Consider the following 20,690-nt stretch of genomic DNA (forward strand, 5'->3'; position numbering starts at 1 on the left):
ATAGGAGGAATTAGATCAGACATAGGGAAGTGAGAAAAGATTCCTTGAGAAAACTTAATGCCATAGGTATGAAATGGCTTAACCTTTATAAACACAGTTGTCTCTAAGGTTATATTATTTATGTCAGAGAGGTTATATCAATTTGACACATGCTTATGATTAAAAGAAATAAGAAAATTATCCAGCAGAAAGCATTTCAAAGCACATCTCAAAATCTCGTGAATCTCTCTCGTGGCAGTTTAGCTGGAAGCCGTTGACGTTTGTCCCAGCAACAACATTGTCAAAAATGATTGCCTTGTATAGAGAGGGTGTGCAGACAGGTGCTTCATCATTCTCATCTAAGATGTCAATCGTGACCTGTCAGCAGTGAGGGAGGAAGAAACATCATATCCACGTCATGTGACTATTTATACACAAAATCAGAAATAAGCATCTGGGTAGAGACAGATCATTTAGAATTATTAAATAAAAAGTCTGGGATTTTGAGTTGGAAGAACTGTTCCTGCAGATTTAGCTTCTGGCTGTCAGTCAACTAGTCAGTTGGCTTGTTATTCCCGGGTCAACTATGACATTCAGTGTGGCCGTTAGGGAGAGCTTCGAGCTTATTAGAAGAACCTGTGGAAAGCTCACAAGTTACATAAATGATAAGGAAAGCTGAAGAATGATGCCTCTGAAAATTGGAATCCCTTGAATCCTTTAAAATATCTAGGCCTAATGGCAAATACACCCTAAGTTTGCTTCTTACTTTTCAACATAGGGGCCTCCTCTGCACCATTCTTTCAAGCACAATATGTTTTTTTTGGTAACAATATGATTACTTCAAAGTATCCTCTGACCTTAATTAAGCGCTGTTATCAACCTTTTCTTAATTAAAATACCATAAACCAGGAAAAGATCACAATATCAAGGATTTTAAAATGTCAATGATGAAATGCCAGTCAGCCTAGAAAGGTTATTTGCCCACCTCTTAGATGAGTAATAACTTTCTCAGTAACATTCACAGAAGAATGTCTGGTGTACTCATAGTTGCAAGTGTTAACATTTTTAAAATGTTTTCTGAAGATTTGAACAGCTAAATTCCTAGGGAATAATTCAGTCTTTGATGCTACTTCTATAGATTGAATATACTGTGTGTTCTATTTAATATGACTTCAGGAAGATTGCTGTGATATTATGGAAATAGCACTTGGAATCAGAACTCTTTATTAAAACCCTGGGCCTTCAGATTAATTGTCAGATCTTTTTTTGATACAAGGAACTTAATGTCAATTTCCTCCTCTGTAAAAAGATCTCAATCCTTCCACTTCTTGGATGTTGGGGGATAAATTCATCCATTGAATGAATATTTATTTAACACTCTGTGCTAAATACTGGTCTAGACACAGAAAATACAAAGGTAAATCAAGCAAAGTCCCTCTTCTATCATTGATATTTTAAAGGAGAAGGTAAAACAATTAAAAATAAACAAACAATATATCAGAAAATGTTGTATGGAAATTGGCACTCTGCAGTTTAAGGAACTAGAAAATAGCTGGTAGAAAGAATTCTTTTAATGGAATGTCGAAGAAGGCCATCCTTTCTTGACTCTCTCCTGTTTCCTTTCTCCTCTCCATATTTGATATATGTCCTTAAGCACATATGTATCCCCACAGAATATGCAGTGTTTGGTGACATGATTTTGATTTGCATAAATGATATGGTGCTGTAGATCCTTCCTGTTTCCTACTTTCTCAAACAGCACATTTTTCTCGCCTTTCCAATGTTGATATTTGTAGAACTAATTTTCTATGTTTTCTTGATTCTAGGTATCCTATTGTTTGCATGGACCATATTTTTACTTGTTCTTTCTCTTAATAATGAGCACATGGATTACTTCAAAATTCCACCATTCCACACAGCAGAAAAAAAAAACATTTTTGAGCAAGTTTCCTTTGGGCAGAAATAAGATTAAGGTAAGAATGTGAGTCATGTAGTTTTCTGGAGGGCAAGTGTTAGAGCCTTGGGCTAAGTCTCTGAGGTGTAAACATTTTTGGTGTGTTGAAGAAACTGTAAGAAATTCATGTGGCTGGATTGAAGAGGAAGAGAACTAAGGGAACACAAAGATCCAGGGTCCAGATCACATAGCACTGCAGACCTGGAAAATGACATTGGAGCTTTGGTATGTGTGATGGGAAGCCATTGGAGAGCTTTGAGGAAGAGGGTGAATTGGCTTTTGAAAGGATCCCTCTGGTGACTAGGTGGAGTAGATTGTAAAGAACATACGTGGACTGGAGATTCTAGTTAGGAGCCTGTGGCTCTAGTCCAAGTAAGGGACAATATGGCGTGACTGGAGTATTAGCTGTGGATTGGTGAGAAGTGGACTTATTCAGGATCTATTCTGAAAGCAGAGACAATGGGATTTTGCTGATGGATCAGAGAGAGAATTTAGGGTACATGACAATGCTTAAGTGTCCAGAGTTAATCCTTCTACCCCTTTCTATCTGGGTAAACTTGGATGAGTTGCTTAACTTGTAAACTTTGGAATGAAATTCTTCTACTGATAAAAAAGAGTAGCTACCTCATCAGATGGGGTTGAAGACTAAATGAGATGTCTTAGTACTTGGCATTTATTAGGTTCTCAGTAAAGGGTTGGTGGTGATGATGATGATGACAATAGCATTGATGGTGGGTTCCTATACTTTGGGATGAAAGAACTATCTTCCAGGACTTCCCACTGTGGTGCATTGAGTTAAGAATATGACTGCAGCCGCTTGGGTCACTGTAGGGGCACTGGCTTGATGTCTGGCACAGTGGGTTAAAGGATCCCCCCATTACCGCAGCTGTGGCTCAGATTCAATCCCTAGCCTGGAAATTTCACATGCCTCAGGTCCAGCCATTAAAGACAAAACAACACACACACAAAAAAACTATCTTCTCTAAACTTAAAAGTCATGTTTATCTCTTGCTGTGTATTGTTTATCTTTTCATGGGTTAAAAATTTAAGTTACCTAAAGGCATGTATGGTGTCTTAGAGTTCTTTGTAACCCGGATGTTGTATATGCAGTAAACACTCTGTAGATACTTGTTTAAAAAATAAAAGGAAGGAATGAACAACTCCTACTTTATCTTTAGTTAAATTACAAGTCCTTTTTTTTAAGAATAGAGTCACATGTAGTTTTTTAAAAATTATCTGCTTTCCCCTTTTATCAGTTGGAATAAAGGAATGATAACTGCAAGTGATATCATCCTATACAATTCTCTTGTATTTCTGCAGGAGAAACTACCCTGGGTTCCTAGGTGTAAAGATCACTCATAGGTACCATCCTGAACCAAGGCACTTATTCCTATCCACATGATTGTACTTAAGTCCCTGTAAAAGTCATTCTGACTATTGACGTGAGTAGGCCTGACGCTTTCTTCACAATGACACACTCCAGAAGCCTAATCACTACGTCATTAGCAAACCAGGGAGTTCTGTGTGGTAAGAGGAAATGTACAGTGAATCACTGGGCTGAATGGGAACCTTAAAATTCCTCAGTTCCACTTTTGTCTTTTCTCCAATGACAAAACCTTAGAGTCATTAACAACACATACCACATCATCAACACAGCAGTATTTATTCTTGATGTCTTGCAAGAATCTTTTGTTGCTAGAAATAATTTAGAGCCCCACACCTACCTCCACTGTGATGCCAAAAGAGCAAGCTTAGTTAACTATCTTCATTGTAAACATCACCTCTTGATGACAGACAGCCTGGGTGTGAGTCCAGTTCTACCAACCCTAAGTTTCCCAAATGCTGTAGTTTCCTCATCTGTAGAGTAGAAATGATGATAACATTGCCTACCTTGAAGACTTAAGGTGAAGATTAACTACATTAATAGATAAAATGTACCTAGAACAGGAAATAGCACATGGTAAGGGCTAGATGCATGTTTGCTATTATTACAATCTCGTGGGAATTATTATTATTTGACAATTTCCATTGTAATTACAACTTAACAGATCATCTCTATTACATCAAAACTGAGGGCTTTCTACTTACAATGGTGGTCACCGTGTGAGTGTGAAACCTGTCACAATCCACGCCTTTCACGGTTGTACTGCTTCATGATCTCACAGTCTGTGTGATGAGTTCAATCATTCCAGAGAGGGTGAATCGAGAATCTTTGTACAGCCGGGATGTCTCCATGAGTTATCTTATAAATTACACAGTTTGGTGGGTGGTCCTCATCAATGGCTGTCACTCTTCCAATTTTGTAGAAAGCTGCCACTAATGTTTATTAAGGTTCATTCTTGTCATGTAGTTACACCATTTCAAAAAGCTTAATGTGCCTTTGCACATTACTATTCAGACAGTACTATGCGAACAGTACTTGCCTTTGCACATCCAAACAGTACTATATTTTCTCAAAGAGTCAACCTGTGTCATTTTGGCAATGTAATGTGTTTAAAAAGTACAACTCTACATGATGGAAGGTAAATGTAGAGACAGTCCACTTTAAACTACATGGCATGAGTCAAATGGTAAGAGTTAACAGTAGCTTTATAAAAATACTATTTGGCTTACCTGTATTACAAGTTTATTTTCTACCAGGCATTATGCTAATATTAGCATCAGATAGTGGTTCACAGCACAGATTCTGAAGCCAGACTGCTTAGGATCCAAATCTCAGCTCTGCTACTCATTAGCTGTAACTCATTAGAAAATTCTACTTTTATCATTAGAAAACCTCTCGACCTCATATCCTTTATCTACAAGTGAGGGCTAATAACAGCATCTACCACATAGAATTGTGAGGATTAAATGAGTTAAAATATATAAGGCACATTGAATAGTACCTGATATATAGTAAATATAGTAAATGTTACATCAGAATTGGCTATTATTTTTACACATATCACTTGAATCCAGCCTTATAATAGATGTACTATCACTGTCCCCACTTTACAGATAAGGAAACTATAGCCCAACAGTACTAACTTGCCTAAGGTCCTAGAGCTACTGAAGTAGAGTCAGGATTCAAATCTATGTTTGCTGAATCCAGAGCCCACATATTTTTTTTTATTACTCAATGAATTTGTCATATCTGTAGTTGTATAATGATCATCACGATACAATTTCACAGGATTCCCATCCCACAGCCCAAGCACATCCCCCCACGCCCCAAACTGTCTCCTCCAGAGACCATACGTTTTTCAATGGCTGTGAGTCAGCATCTGTTCTGCAAAGTTCAGTCTGTCCTTTTTTCAGATTCCACATGTCAGTGAAAGCATTTGATGTTGGTGTATCATTGTATGGCTGACTTCACTTAGCATGATAATTTCTAGGTCCATCCATGTTGCTAAAAATGCTGGCATTTCATTCCTTTTAATGGCTGAGTAATATTCCATTGTGTATATGTACCAAATCTTCTTGATCCACTGTTCTGTCAATGGACATTTAGGTTGTTTCCATGTCTTGGTTATTCAAAAGAGTGCTGAAGTGAACATCAGAGTATATGTGTCTTTTCGAGTCACGGTTTTCTCTGGATAGATGCCCAGGAGTGGGCTTGCAGGATCAAATGGTAGTTCTGTTTTTAGTTTTCTGAGGAATCTCCATCCTGTTTTCCACAGTGGTTGCACCAATTTACAATCCCACCAACAGTGTAAGAGGGTTCCTTTTTCTCCACACCCTCTCCAGTTCTTATTGTTTATAGACTTTTATGTGGTCCTATATCAGTTGTGACATTTTTGTCTTGTGCTGCTTTCACACAAACAATAGGTTGGGCTTTTTATATTCTGGATTTGCCATAATGAAATATTAAGTTCCTTTTCACACATGCCATCTCTAGCATACTTTCCTCGGCAAAGATGGTACCATTTTCACATTTAACACCTGGCAAAGTATAACCGGAAAGCTTATTCTTCTGTAGGTGTAAAATTAACTTTCCAATAAAACTAAAAGCTATCTTGAGCATCTTTAGCTAAGTTTAGAGTAATGATGAAACTGTAACTCTGCCAAACTTCCTCATCAAAAAACTACTGAAAATGAAACATGTTTTCCTTTGTGACTTGCAGCCCAGCGTGATTTAATTTTCATGTATTTTCCTTGCAATCACTTCTGGTAAAGGATTTTTTTTCCTATGCCTCCCTCCCTCCAGAAGTTTTTGTCCATGAGACATTCAGTAATTTATCACATACCATCAGACATTTTTTTTAACTTTACAGATTCCCATAATTTTGTTAAGATAAAAAACCTCATATAGTCCTCAAAGCACACTCAAATCCTCTGTGCTATGCAACACATCATGAACAAAGACCTCCACAGTAAGAGGTTTTTAGTGTTCTCAAGGTCTATAGGCTAAATGTTTCATATTCTGGGGGAAAAAAATTCTCCTAGGAGTAGTTTTAACTTTCCAGTTTCCTCTTTCAAAGCAAATTGCCACTGAGTTATGAAGATGGTGTTTTCTCTGATGGGCCTTGCCTCAAAACGCCAGCTCTCCCTTAATTTTGTTTACTGTGTTAGGAAAGATCAAGGGATCATTTTTAAAAAAAAAAAGCAAGGGAAAGTTTCTAGCCCCTTGTAGGCACTCAATGATTGTTAGTGGTTATTATATTGTTATTATGTTATTATTGTTACTATCGGCAATGTTGTGATGGCTCTTGTTAGTATGTTATGTGGTTTAAATAACTACAATGATCAATTAATACTCAACTCTTTGACCAAGTTAATAAAAATTTCCATTGTACAAATGAGAACTAGAAGGCCTGCAGGTTACAGAGTTAGTCTAAGGTCATTTAACTAACAATGGCAGAGATAGAATTTGAATCTAGTTCTATCTGACTCCAACACTCATGGTTTTTCTGCTACGTCCTGTTGGCTTTCTTATGAAGACCTAAAAGTCTTTCCTCTGGGATGGTGGGTCAATAGCCAGCTATTTAGAAAATAGTACATATAGGAACAACTCACTTATCTCTTTGTATAAATTCTCAAAACTTGTTTTCACACTTCTGGTGACCTCAAACATCAAAAGATACCCCTGCCAAAAAAAGAAGACAAAGAAGAGAGGAGTTCCTGCTGTGGTACAGTGGGTTAAGAATCCGACCACAGTGGCTCAGGTTGCTGCAGAGGTAAGGATTCAGTCCTCTTCCCAGCACACTGGGTTAAAGGATCCAGCATTGCCAAGCTGCAGCGTAGGTCACAGCTGTGGCTCAGATTCAGTCTGTGGCCTGGGAATTTCCATGAGCCATTAAAAAAGGGTGGGAGGCAGCAGAGAACTGGACCAGGAATTTGGAAGTCTGCATTTAGCCATCACCTCTGAGACTCAGTAGCTCTGTAACCCAATTTGCTCATGTAGTGCCCCAATTTTCTCTTAGTAAAATAAAGAGGTTGAATCTTTTCATCCCTTCCAAATCGGTAGGGATGAAAATTTGAAATCCTCATCCTCAGCCATCAATAAGGTATTAAATTTTCCTTAAGAAAACATAGACGTGTTCACTACATTGAGAAAGTTTTACCTTCAAAATATAAAATTAAATTTCAGGACAACTTTGGATTGTTGGAAAAGAAACTAACACAAAACAGTTGATTCTCATAAAACCCTATTTTTTTTAAATGCCAGTCAAAAGGCAAAACTATAGAAATAGTAAAAAGATCAGATGTTTCCTGGGGAAAAGGAAGAATGAATAGGCAGAGCACAGAAGACTGTTAGGGCAGCAAAACCATTCTGCACAATGCCATAATGGTAGATACATGTCACTGTAGGTTTGTCCAGACCCATGGAACATCCAACAAGAGTAAGCTGTAGTATAAACTATGGACTCTGGGTGGTGGTGATGCATCAGTGCAGGTTGATCAATTGCAGTAAATATATCACTCTGGTAGGGATGCTGATAGTGGAGGAGGCTATGCCTGTGTGGGGAGAGAGGGTATATGGGAAATTGCTTTACTTTCTGATTAATTTTGCTATAAACCTAAACTGCATTAAAATATAGTCTATTTTTTTGAAATGCAAGTCTCTATTTTAAAATATAGATTGGCTGTTGTTAACTATGGAGGGTCATGGTATCCCTTTGATAATCTCATGAAGGCGATGGGTCATTTCCCTCAGGCACCCTCCAAACCAAGGCTCAGATCCTCTGGTCCAGATTTACAGTTTATAAGCTAGGAGATAAATTAGGAGACTATGAACTATTTAACATCTGCATAAACTCTGAATGCTCCATTAACTTTAGAACTCCCTGGAGCTAGAAGACTACTACAGAACTGGAAGAATACACCGGGAGGAAAGAAGTTGTGGTCATGAGACTCCCTTATTACTCAGAAATCAACACTGAGTACTTCCGAAATAATAGCATGAGTCCATGGGGGTTAAACCAAGATTCTATTTATAATAATTTGATTTACATACAATTTTTCAGAAATTGTCTCATATATTATGAGTCAATGTCTTATATTCCAGAACTAGGATATAAATAAGTGCATTTATTTTGCAGAGAGGCTAATAATTTGTCCAAAACTGCATGGTGAGGCAAACAAAGGATTGTAATCCAAATACATGTTTTTTTTTTTTTAATTTCCTAGTCTCGCCTCAGAACAATTGGCTAATGAATGTATTTGTCTGCCAAGGAAATAAGCTGGTTTAAAGTAGTGTGGGTTCTACCCAGTGATGTGCTAGCAAATGCTTACCAACCAGCTCTCAGAAAAAGAAACAAACCGGAAAAAAAGAAAAAAAAGTGTGTACATGTGTGTGTTTGTAAGTGTGTATGAATATAATCCACATAAGTACATAAGTTTATTATAAACTTTACTGATATAAAAGATGTATAGCATACATTTTACAAAGAGTTACAAAATATCCAATATTCTTTATGTAAATTATGTAGAGACGATGATTCTGGCAGAATGTTCTTACTGACTTGTGCCAAACTCTCCTCTCCATGGCCACTGCAACTGACAAATGAAGGTAGTTCTAACACAAATGTTAGTGGATGTTTTCCTTTGTTAGAGAGGAAAGTGGAAGTGAAACAATGTCAGAGCTTCACTAATTCATAAATTAAGGGAATGACTTCTTTGTTGAACTGGGTAACAGTTTGATTTCTAGAAGAATATTTCCACAAATTTTGTGATACAATAATAGCTTCAGACACAAGACTTTCAAGTTTAATCTGCATCAATTATATTATCACTTACTTAAGTCTAGGTAATCAAAAAACTAATAAATCAAGCCCCAATATGTACTATTTGCCTATTTCCCTGGTGTAAATACTCCCACTACTGTCAATTTCAAGCTATCAACATAATGAAACTAAGTTGGGAAGACAGTTGCAATAGCATACTACTATATATACAGAATTTACCCATGCAGATCCAATAGATGTAAATAACCTCAATGGTGACGTATTAAGTTTTGAGTATTTACTAATTTTGTTTTTCATATAATTTACATCACTAGGTTTATGTAATTTTATTTTTAATGGCAGTTACTAATAATAAGGTCACAAAATTCCTACAAACTCCCTTAAGTATTCAAACCAAGCCTGAAGTACCCACCATCCAGAGGTGCTGAGGAAGGGCTGGGTTCCTCTCTTGGATGACATAAAATGCAAATATTACCTTTGATATCCCTTCCTTGGTTTGTGCTAGCAAAGTGGTTCTAATTCATATATAATTCATGGATTACCAAGATCTTGACTCTGGACCTAAAATCTGATCTCAGATGTTCGCAGGATTTAAATTACATGAACAATGATCAAAATGTCCCTGCTTTGTTACACTTGAACCTAACTCAGAGGCAACAGGAAAGGGGGACAAATTAACATCATGTGTTTTTTTCCATTACAAAAATCCTAGATCCAACCTCAAATTAAAGGGAGTCTTGGGGAAACCATCAGAATAATACACTGAGAGCATTACTCGTGGAGATGAACTTCTCTGAACGTCCAGAGTTCCTCATCTGCTTGTGTTTTGTCAGCTAACATGCTTTTACCACCAGTCATTGATTTGAGATCTGGTAGGAGTTTCTGTGTGTACACTTTAACAACATAGAAGCTAGGGACCTCTTACCGCCTGATGTTTCTGGAGCAGAGAGTGAATAGTGCGCAGTTCTGAACACAGGGCTGAAATCATTGACAGGACCAATTTCTACAGTGATCATCACAGTTACTGAAAAATTAAACAGTAAATAAATGCTTTGTTGTGGTGCTGGTGGTATTCTACCAACTAGTTAAATGTGCCCCCAGGAAGAGGCTTAGCAGAGGATTTGGCAGATCCTTAGCAGCAGGATTCTCTCCTCCAAAATGATCCCTGTTCCTAGACTCTGCATTCTCAAGGAACAGAAAGGGATTCCGGTGCTAATCAAAGTCAAAGACATATAATATACCTCATGCCGTGTTTTATTTTATTATTTTTTTTTCTGGCCACACTCATAGCATGTGGAAGTTCCCAGGCCAGGGACTGAACCTGTGCCATAGCAGTGACCCCAGCCACTGCATTGACAATCCTGGATCCTTAACCCCTGTGCCCATGATTTATTTTATACAGCAGTGATATATATGTATATATTTTTTCTATATACCATATGTAAATGTATAACTATATACTTTACAAAAGAGAGTTTATTGTATTTTTCATGCATATAATCTCTTCCATTAGAGTTTGGTTGGGTGTCACTTTCAACCCAGCATATGACATTTTACATTCTGCTTTTAATGTATATATTAGGAGGTGGAATGGAAAGAGACTGAGAAAACCCGTATCCAAGGATTGGCTTTGACATACGCTTAGTGGCCTTGAACTAGCTTAACTTCTCAGAGGCCCAGACTCTTCATTGAAAAGGAATACCATCAGTTTCAATCTTCTATTTCATAGTGTGTAAAAAATGAGATCATGCTCAGGAAGGTTTTTTTCCCTGAAAAGGCTTGGTGATATACAGTTATTATTCTTCATTCATTTCAATCAAATGTTTGTATATCACATGTTATAAAAAACAGATTCTATTTTTCATACCAACACACTCAAACTTACAGAAAGTTGTCAAAGAAGAAATTCACTGGTCAAACACAAAAGCAAATTTCAAACTGGGAAACTTTTAATATTAAAAATAAAACAGGAGTTTCCGTCATGGCTAAGCAGTAACAAACCTGACTAGTATCCATGAGGTTGTGGGTTCAATCCCTGGCCTCACTCAGTGGGTTAAGGATCCAGCGTTTCTGTGAGCTGTGATGGAGATCACAGAGGTGGCTCGAATCCCATGTTGCTTTGACTGTGGTGTAGTCTGCCACCTACAGCTCTGATTTGACCACCTAGCCTGGGAACTTCCATATGCTGCAGGTGCAGCCCTAAAAGACAATAAAATAACATTTACTATGCAAGACACTGACTCAACATTAGTTGAGAAAATTTAATCTGGGGCCCATTGAACCTCTACTTCAGAGAACCTTTAGCATTCTTTATATTTTGGCGCATATGATTACATCTTTCTATAGGTATTGGGTCTATAGCTTTCATCAACATCTCAAATATAGTCATGACCACCAAGGAAGGGTGAGAAGCACTGTTCTATGAAGACAGGTGATTTATGTGAAAGTCTCTACATATCCCTCAATAAATTCCACTTATGTGCTGTAAGAGCAGGTGCCATTTATAGCTCTGCCAAACTATGATTTTTATTGTATCCATAAAGACTCAAAATTGTGCTAATTGTTTGGCCTATAAAAATAGACTGAACCACAGGTGGGGTGTTACATTCTTTATGAGCAGTTGCAGTGAATGTGTCGGAGTGTGAGGGCCAGAGAAGATGTGGATTTATTACCATGAGAGATTTTTTTTTCATCTCCATATTGGAGAAAGGCTCAAATCTGGTAACAGGAGCAGATTTTTTGATTAGTTAGGCCATCAGGATGAATAGATACAAGAAAAAGCATTCTTCCTAAAATATTACTTAGGCTATGTAACAGGCTTTTGCATAAAACAGTGAAATTCCACCAGTGGAGAGCAGAGAAAACACAATAAGAAAACTTCTGGGCATACTGTCATGCTGTGTGCCTGTGTCCTACAGATCATTTTTCCACAGAGTTGGGTCATGTAAGTCTCCAAATCACATTTGTAAACTGAATCCTATTAAAACTGTCATATCAAGGAGTCAAGACTTACGCTTTAAAGTTCTTTAATAAGTTCCCTTTGGTTGCCATCATATAAATGCATACCATCATTCTACCTGATTCTACCTGCTTAATTCCGGAAAACAGCACTCTTTCCCATTTTCTCTTTGCTTTTTATTTATTTATTTTATTTATTTTTTATTTATTTTTTCTTTAGGGCCGCACTTGCAGCATATGGAAGTTCCCAAGCTAGGGGTGGAATTGGAGCTACAGCTGCCGGCCTACACCACAGCCACAGCAACGAGGGATCCAAGCTGTGTCTGTGACCTACACCACAGCTCACAGCGACACCAGATCCTTAACTCACTGAGCAAGGTGAGGGATCAAACTCGCATCCTCATAGATTCTAGTCGCATTCATTTCTGCTGAGCCACGGTGGAAACTCCTTTCCACTGCTTTCTGATGTGACCTCAGAACCATTCGCAACTCAATAATCCACATGTCAACCACCAATGGATTAGAGTTAGCCCAAGAGATAAAACATAAACACCCACCTCTTCTAGGGTCTCCCTTACCAAGCGTTGATAATCTGCTACTCACCCTGTATTCTCCACCCAAACATCTACATCCTCTTGAATGTCTTTGATGACAACTGCCTCCTAAATCACTTATTACCATTCTTTCCCCCACTTTCCAAATACAACAGACACTGGGTGTTAATATTAGGTGTATCCAGAAATTTTGTGAGTCGCTATTTTCACAACTAACACTGTAGCTACAAATTCACTCTTAACGTGTGGTGATGTGTATCTGAACATGTAAATGACCTCTTGGGGCACTTAATGTGTGTTCTCATTTGTACGAAAATAAGCAGAGAGAAGCAGGTATTGGGTGGTTGACTAAGCTCACTCACCAGCTAGGTGCTCTGCTCTGGCTGCACAACACACCATTTAAATCTATGCCTGAGGGTGTTTTTCTTAGCAAAACAATGACTGTTAAATCCCAAAATGTCAAGGGACTTATGACCATGCAATCTGGGTGAACTTAATGGCAGTGTACCAAAAGCCCATTCCAGTACAGGCTGATCCAAAATGATGGAATCATTAAAAGGAGGCCAAACAGCTGAAAGGGGTGACCACTCTGGGCACTTTCATGAAGGAAAGGAGCTTTGGAACTTGGAATTGTCCCATAATTTGCATTGAAAATGGCTCTACCTATAGCATGTACAATAATTCAAATAAAATATAAAATATTTTTTAAAAAGCATCCTATTTCCCCTATGTTTGGACTACATGTTACCAAATATTTGGCTCTTTCCAAACAAGAGACGTTTGGAATCACTGAATACTAAAAACTGAATATTCGTGTCCCTCCAAAATTCCTATGTTGAAACTTATTGCCTGTAGTGGTATTAGGAGGGAGGAGTCTTTGATAGATAATTAGGTCCTAAGGGTAGAGCCCTCATAAATGGGATTAGAGCTTTTATAAAGGAGATCCTAGAAAGTTCCTCTTACCTCTTTTGTCATGCAAAGTTACAGTGAGAAGACAATCATCTAAGAACAGGGAGCAGACTATCAATAGACACCACGTCTGTCAATGCCTTGCTATGGACTCCAGAACTACAAAAAAAATTCCTGTCGTTTATAAACCATTCAATCTATGGAATTTTGTTATAATGGACTAAGACACTTGTCATTTAAGCAGTAAGTGTAAGTCTGGTCTCTAGAATCCCCAACAGCTCCCACCTTTAGCTCCAAGGATCTCTAGTCTGGGCTGTGTTTAAGAATTGTGTTTTGCTTAAGGTGCTGCTAAGAGCTGAAAAAGACTCTCAGTTATAAAGATAACTTCCAACATGAATCTGATTCTCCCTTTCTTCCTTTGCCTAATTTAACAGAACTGTGTCAAATATAAGGAATTTTTACATCTTAATATCTAAAGATATAGTCAAAAGTCACTTCTCCATGAAGAGCTTATCATGCTTACCTGTATGAGAGGGATGTACATCGTCATATACTGAAATTGTCATTTCATGGATATGTCCTGCTGCAACCATCTCTGGGTCTTCATGATTGAATTCTTTGGCAACTTTGTAGAACATTATTTCATGAAAAGGGACTGAGTTTTTTTGTTTAATGTACATATTTTAAATAAGTCATTCTGTAAAAGGCAAATCTATGGCCATTATCATCTAATAAAGATGGTGTCAGAATATGCCTGAGATTTGGAGTTCCCATTGTGGCTCAGTGGTAACGAACCTGACTGGTATCCATGAGGACACAGATTCTGTTTCTGGTCTTGCTCAGTGGGTTAAGGTTCCGACATTGCTATGAGCTGTGGTGTAGGTCACAGACACAGCCTGGATCCCTTGTTGCTGTGGCTGTGGTGTTGGCCAGCAGCTATAGCTCCAATGGCCTATGAACTTCCATATGCTGTGGGTGTGGTCCTAAAAAAAGAAGACAAAAAGTAAAAATAAAATAATATGCCTGAGATAGGCCCAAACTGACACACAGAAGTAAGCATTTTGGTGGAACAAAGGGACATCTTTGATCTCCTTCCAGAGTAGCCTACTTTTGGACAAAGCATCCTAGCAGAGTAGAAGGAAAGCATAGGTCATATCCTGTCTTCATCTCATGCTAATTGTATGACCTTGATCAAAATATTTTAAAAAGACAAAATATTTTGAAACTACTTTATAAGTGATAAATCACTACAACAAATGTAGTTGCTCCTATTAGGATAAGTAACTCACCATGTTAAAAATAATCCCTGAGGGGAGCTCCCATTGTGGCGCAGCAGAAATGAATCCACCTAGGAACCATGAGGTTGTGGGTTCGATCCCTGGCTTCACTGAGTGGGTTGAGAATCCGGCGTTGCCGTGAGCTTCAGTGTAGTTCTCAGATGTGGCTTGGATCCTGCATTGTGCTGGCTGTGGTGTAGGCCAGCAGCTGTAGCTCCAATTAAAGCCCTAGCCTGGAAACCTCCAGATGCCATGAGTACAGCTATAAAAGGCAAAAAAAGAAAAAAGAAAAAAAAAATAATCCCTGAGTACTCGTTAAATGCCAAGTACAGTTGAAGGCATTAGGAATATAGCAATAAACAGCATGATCCCACAGAAGAGACTTGAGGACAATCCTAATGTAATAGTATTAGCACGAATCTCAGCATTCATTGGAATAGGTCAGAATGACATCATGTATCCAGGTGTTTGGGAACAACCACAATTTTGAATTTAGTATCTCACTTATTGACTGATTCATTCATTCAGTCATTCATTCATTAAAGTAAATTGAATAGCTACTATTCACCAAGCACTACAGGAGATATTGGTACACAGAAATCACTCAGAAACATATATAAAGCTAGACTCTAATGAAAAAGACCCACAATTAAACAGGCAGTTAAATTAGAGTGTAATAAGGGTCTTGATAGGAGAAATAGAACTAATAATGTGAGCTCATAGCAGAGAGAATTAAGCCAGTTATGATTATAAAAGAAAGCTTGTGGCAACAATTGATATTTAAGACCAAAGGATAATTAGGAAAATATTAGTTAGATGTGGGTGAGGGGTGGAGGGAGTTGTTCAGAAGCAGAGAAAGCATATGTGAGGGCCCAAATGTTAGTTAGCATCCTGTTTACAAAACTGCATTCTTTATCCAAACTCCATTTTTTAAAATGACAGTTTGGCATTGCATTTCAAAATGAACATCAACCCAGGAAACCTCCTGGCTCAGTGCCTGAGCTTCTGAATTCACAACATTTGCAAAAGCTCAGCTTGTAACTTGTGGAGTTTTCTAGAAAATTTAGGGTTTGGACCAAAGAATGAACAAGAACATCAATGGCTTTTTCGGCCATTTCTCCTGGCTATGGGGGAGTGTTGATGATGTTTTGGTTAAGGAATAATTATGCCAACCTGACAGGGATTGGTGCTTTATAAAAAGACCTGTGGAAATTAAGAGTGAGAAGGAGGATCCTCCCAAAGTAGAATGACCTCTTGGCAAAAGAAAAAGAAAAAAAAAAAGCTTACTGTGTTTGTCCTCTGCCAAGGGAAAATTTATAATCTCAAAAAGGAGGAGCTGGTCTTCCACTCCCAATGGGAGGAGAATGAGCCATCATCACCCATGGAGTCAAACCAACTTATCTTGGGCAGATCAGCATGGTTTTTAGCCTCTGATTCATTTCCCCAGTGAAAGAGGAAGTAAATTATTTTGTGCTCATTACAAGAAGGAGAAAATGGTGGCTGGTAGCAAGATAAAGAAGGACTTGCTCAAATGCCTTCCAGCAAGACAGCAGAAGAGGCTAGACTCTGTGGCTGCTGTGTCCCAGCTCCTTTTGCTAAATCTATCAACACCCACTACACTGTGGCCATGAATGACTCGGCCCCCTTGGGAAAACTCCTCAGAGATACAGCACCTACTGCTCACCTAGATGAAATTTTCAGCACTTGGCACTTGCTCAAAGAGTTCTCCAGAATCAATTGACCCCAAGTTCAGAGCATAATGGACTGTATCAGGAGGTTCATCAAGGTCAGGACATAGGAGTTTTGCAACTACTGTATCTTTTGCAATTATCTCTTTGCCTGTGTACCTGATTTTTAAGGAAAAAAATACAACACACTTGAGATGAATAGTCTTTTAAAAGGTAATGCTTTTCCCATAAATACCCTCTAGTTTGCATAATGCACATGTGTTCTGCCCTGCTTCTCCTGGGGTAGAGAGTTCAGCTTTGGAGCATCCTCTGGAAGCCATTTCCCAAAAGGGGCTATGGATCTGGTATGACTTTCTTTGTTTTCTGGGAGTATTTCTTTCCTGCACCCAGCTGCGTACTTGTTTGGAAGTCTGTCAAGGACATTACCTCAGTGGAGAAGGCCTGAGTGGGAATCAGATAATGGTGAGACTGTTCCAGTCTAAAGTATTTGCATGATGTGGTCAAGCGGGACAGTCCTTGACATTCTGGAGTCACAATGACCTTACTTCCATCACCCATTTCTTCATTGGGATCCCCCAGCCCCAAGTGCTTAGTTTTAAGCCTTCAACCTCTAAATCCTAGTCATTCTTCAAAGACTTGGGTATAGATCTCACTCCTTTAGGAAGCTCCCCTGAATATTCTTGTCCCGCATATTCTTCCTCTTAACAACGAAAGCACCGCACCTATAATTTAGTTTAAGATCATCTTGTACGAGTTCCCACTGTGGTACAGTGGGTAAAGGACACGGCATTGCAGTAGCTGTGGCACAGGTTGCAGCTGCAGCTCAGATTTGATCCTTGGCTAGGAAACTTCCATATGCCATGGGGCAGCCGAAAAAGAAAAAAAAATTAAATCCTCTTGTATTTTTTACTGTTGTTAAATGTGTATTCATCGTATCATCCTGACAAGATACAGCCTCCTTAGAGCAAAGGAGCACAATAAATAATCCTCCTGACCCTCCAGGAGCTAGAGCACTGGGTTCAGCAAGTCGGAGATATTTGATTAATTAATTGTGATCCTGGGAGGGGGCAGCGAGAGAAGAAGGAGAAAGAAGAAGAAAAGAAAGATATGATTTCCTGAGTGCCTGCCAACTCTTACACAGAACAAATTCCAGGCATTGCTGTATTTGATCCTTAAAACAGTGCTCTGAGGTAGGTACAATTATCAGTTCCATTCGAAAGGTAGAGTAGTTGGGAACCAAACAAAACCCCATGGGTAGTAATTAGCAGAAGTTAGGCTTTATTTCTTATTAGACACTTGGGTATAAAGCTTAGGAAATGAGGTTGAGGGGGAAGCTGTCCTATGTGTAGTTGAGACATTGGTTGGAATGAGGAAGAGAGACACAGAAAAGTAACAGAAATGTAGGTTCTGTGACTGGGCTTCAAGTAATAAAAATAGCCATACTGACAGAAATGCAACCCCCTGATCTCTTATCCAAATTACAAAATCCCAAAGCCTGACGCTCAGAATTTTGTCCTAATTTATTGAGATAATCAAAGCCTGGCCTAACCTGACCTGTCAGGTCTTTCTTTGTCCCACTTAGTGTATTTATATGTTTCACTGCAGATATATTCATAGATATGAATAAGGGTATTTGCATAATATATAATACACATACCATATTACCTTTCTAAAATTCAAAAAATATATATATCTTGAAATATAACCAGTGCTGAAAGTTTCAGATAATGGATTATAAAACTGATAAACAATATTTATGAAATTCACACCACATGCTCAGCACTGTGCTAAGAATCTTTTAAAAATTATCCCATTTATTCTTCACAACCGCCCTAAAGAGTAAGTACTATTGTTAGCTCATTTCATAAAGAAAGTGAAAATCAAAGGCCTTTAGTAAATTACTCAAGATCACACCAGGATTCCAAGCCAGGTCTCTGATGCTAAAACTTAAGCTTTTAACAACTTATCAGCTGTCAGATTCAGGAAACCTAGCTTTCAACAGGTCATTTCTGAGGACCGAAATACAAGACAGAACAGGAAGTCAACATGATAATCTAACACATATCCAATTGAACCAGCAAATATATCAGCACCTCTGCTCTCCACTCTCCCAAAAGTCTTAACTCTGCTCACCCATCTCAGCTCACCTAATCAGATACTGATCACAGAAAGGCACATTGTCATTGATGCCATGGATATGGACAGTCACTATAATTGCCACACACCACCAGTCCTGGTCATAAGACTTAATGGAGAAGGAGTGGACATGTGTAAACCCAGCTCTCTCCATTTCAAGGAAGGCAGCAGTAACCATGGTCCTGTGCCTTATAACAAAACAACATATCTTTACAGATGGCCAACAAACACATGAAAAAATGCTCAACATTGCTGATTATAAGAGAAATGCAAATCAAAACTACCATGAGATATCACCTCACACCAGTCAGAATGGCCATCATTAATAAATCCACAAATAACAAGTGCTGGAGGGGCTGTGGAGAAAAGGGAACCCTCCTGCACTATTGGTGGGAATGTCAACTGGTACAGCCACTATGGAGAACAGTTTGGAGATAACTTAGAAATCTATACATAGACCTTCCATATGACCCCGCAATCCCACTCTTGGGCATATATCTGGACAAAGCTCTACTTAAAAGAGACACATGCACCCGTGTGTTCATTGCAGCACTATTCACAATAGCCAGGACATGGAAACAACCCAAATGTCCATCGACAGACGATTGGATTCGGAAGAGGTGGTATATATACACAATGGAATACTACTCAGCCATAAAAAAGGATGACATAATGCCATTTGCAGCAACATGGATGGAACTAGAGAATCTCATCCTGAGTGAAATGAGCCAGAAAGACAAAGACAAATACCATATGATATCACTTATAACTGGAATCTAATATCCAGCACAAATGAACATCTCCTTAGAAAAGAAAATCATGGACTTGGAGAAGAGACTTGTGGCTGCCTGATGGGAGGGGGAGGGAGTGGGAGGGATCGGGAGCTTGGGCTTATCAGACACAACTTAGAATAGATTTATAAGGAGATCCTGCTGAGTAGCATTGAGAACTATGTCTAGATACTCATGTTGCAACAGAAGAAAGGGTGGGGGAAAATGTAATTGTAATGTATACATGTAAGGATAACCTGACCCCCTTGCTGTACAGTGGGAAAATAAAAAAAAAAAAAAAATCTTGCTGCAACCTGGCCCATGCAGTCATTTTCAAAATTACTATGTTACTTAGTGATGGGGAAAAATAAAGTGTGAATTATGCCCCATTCATTAGAATTAAGCTGATTCAAAATGTAAACACAGTGTGTAATTTTTTATCCCCAAAATACCCTCATTAATCATATTAGCAAGTAGCAAACAATAAAATTGTTTTTGACCTAAGGGAACATGGAAGACTCTGGGATGGCCTTTATTTAGGCCTTGAAGGATCTGTAAGATAAGGACATAGTGGTGAGTGGAAATCATTCCCAGCACAGAGAACATCACACATGAAAACAGAGTGATGACAGAGTTCCCATTGTGGCTCAGCAGAAACAAACCCAGCTAGCATCCCAGAGGATGCAGGTTCAATCCCTGGCCCCTCACTCAGTGGGTTAAGGATCCAGCATTGCAGTAAGTTGTGGTGTAGGTTACAGACATGTCGCAGATCCCGCCTTGCTGTGGCTGTGGTGTAGACCGGCGGCTGTAGCTCCAATTCAGCCCCTAGCCTGGGAACTTCCATATGGCACACCTAAGACCCAAAAAAGAAAAAAAAGAAAAAAAGAAAACAGTGATGAGAACACAACTCATCAGACTTCCTTCCACACAATCCAACTATCCATTCATTCAACAAGCATACATGGAGAACCAACTATGTGTCAGGGGCTGAGCTCTGTATGTTCCACAATTAAAGCCCTGCCTTTATGGAATTTACAATCTGGGCCAAGAGGCCAATACTAAACAAGTATAAAAAATAAAATAAAATAAAATAGAGGTATTATTAAGGAAATGAAAACTTTCTCAATAATAAAAATGCCTAGGCTTCCAAGTCAGCCTAGTCATATGGCTGCAAGGTAATGATCAAGAGGAGACAAGGAACAGGATGAGGTTGGAGAGGGAGGCAGGGGCCAGAAAAAAACAGGGTCTTGGGGATGAGGTAAGAAGTACGGATTGCATTCCAAGTGCAAAGAAAAATTA

At 38.6% G+C, this 20,690-nt stretch overlaps 1 protein-coding gene across 2 annotated transcripts in view; it reads left to right on the plus strand.

Annotated features, from left to right (window-relative positions):
* Positions 1 to 20,690, plus strand: part of C13H3orf49 (chromosome 13 C3orf49 homolog) — a 127,250-nt gene that overhangs the window by 47,225 nt on the left and 59,335 nt on the right. The window contains exon 1 of one of the 2 annotated variants that reach the window (XM_084988856.1): positions 1,806 to 1,952. The exons of the other annotated variant lie outside the window; for it this stretch is intronic. The gene's annotated coding sequence lies outside the window, so the exon portion shown is untranslated. Of the gene's footprint in view, positions 1 to 1,805; positions 1,953 to 20,690 lie in introns of those variants that run through there. 2 annotated transcript variants of the gene reach the window in all.

The sequence above is a fragment of the Sus scrofa genome, chromosome 13, assembly GCF_054392235.1.
Source record: "Sus scrofa isolate SSC_HxYL_T2T_F1_AM1 chromosome 13, Sscrofa_HxYL_maternal_Yorkshire_Landrace_v2.0, whole genome shotgun sequence".
Lineage (NCBI taxonomy): Eukaryota > Metazoa > Chordata > Mammalia > Artiodactyla > Suidae > Sus > Sus scrofa.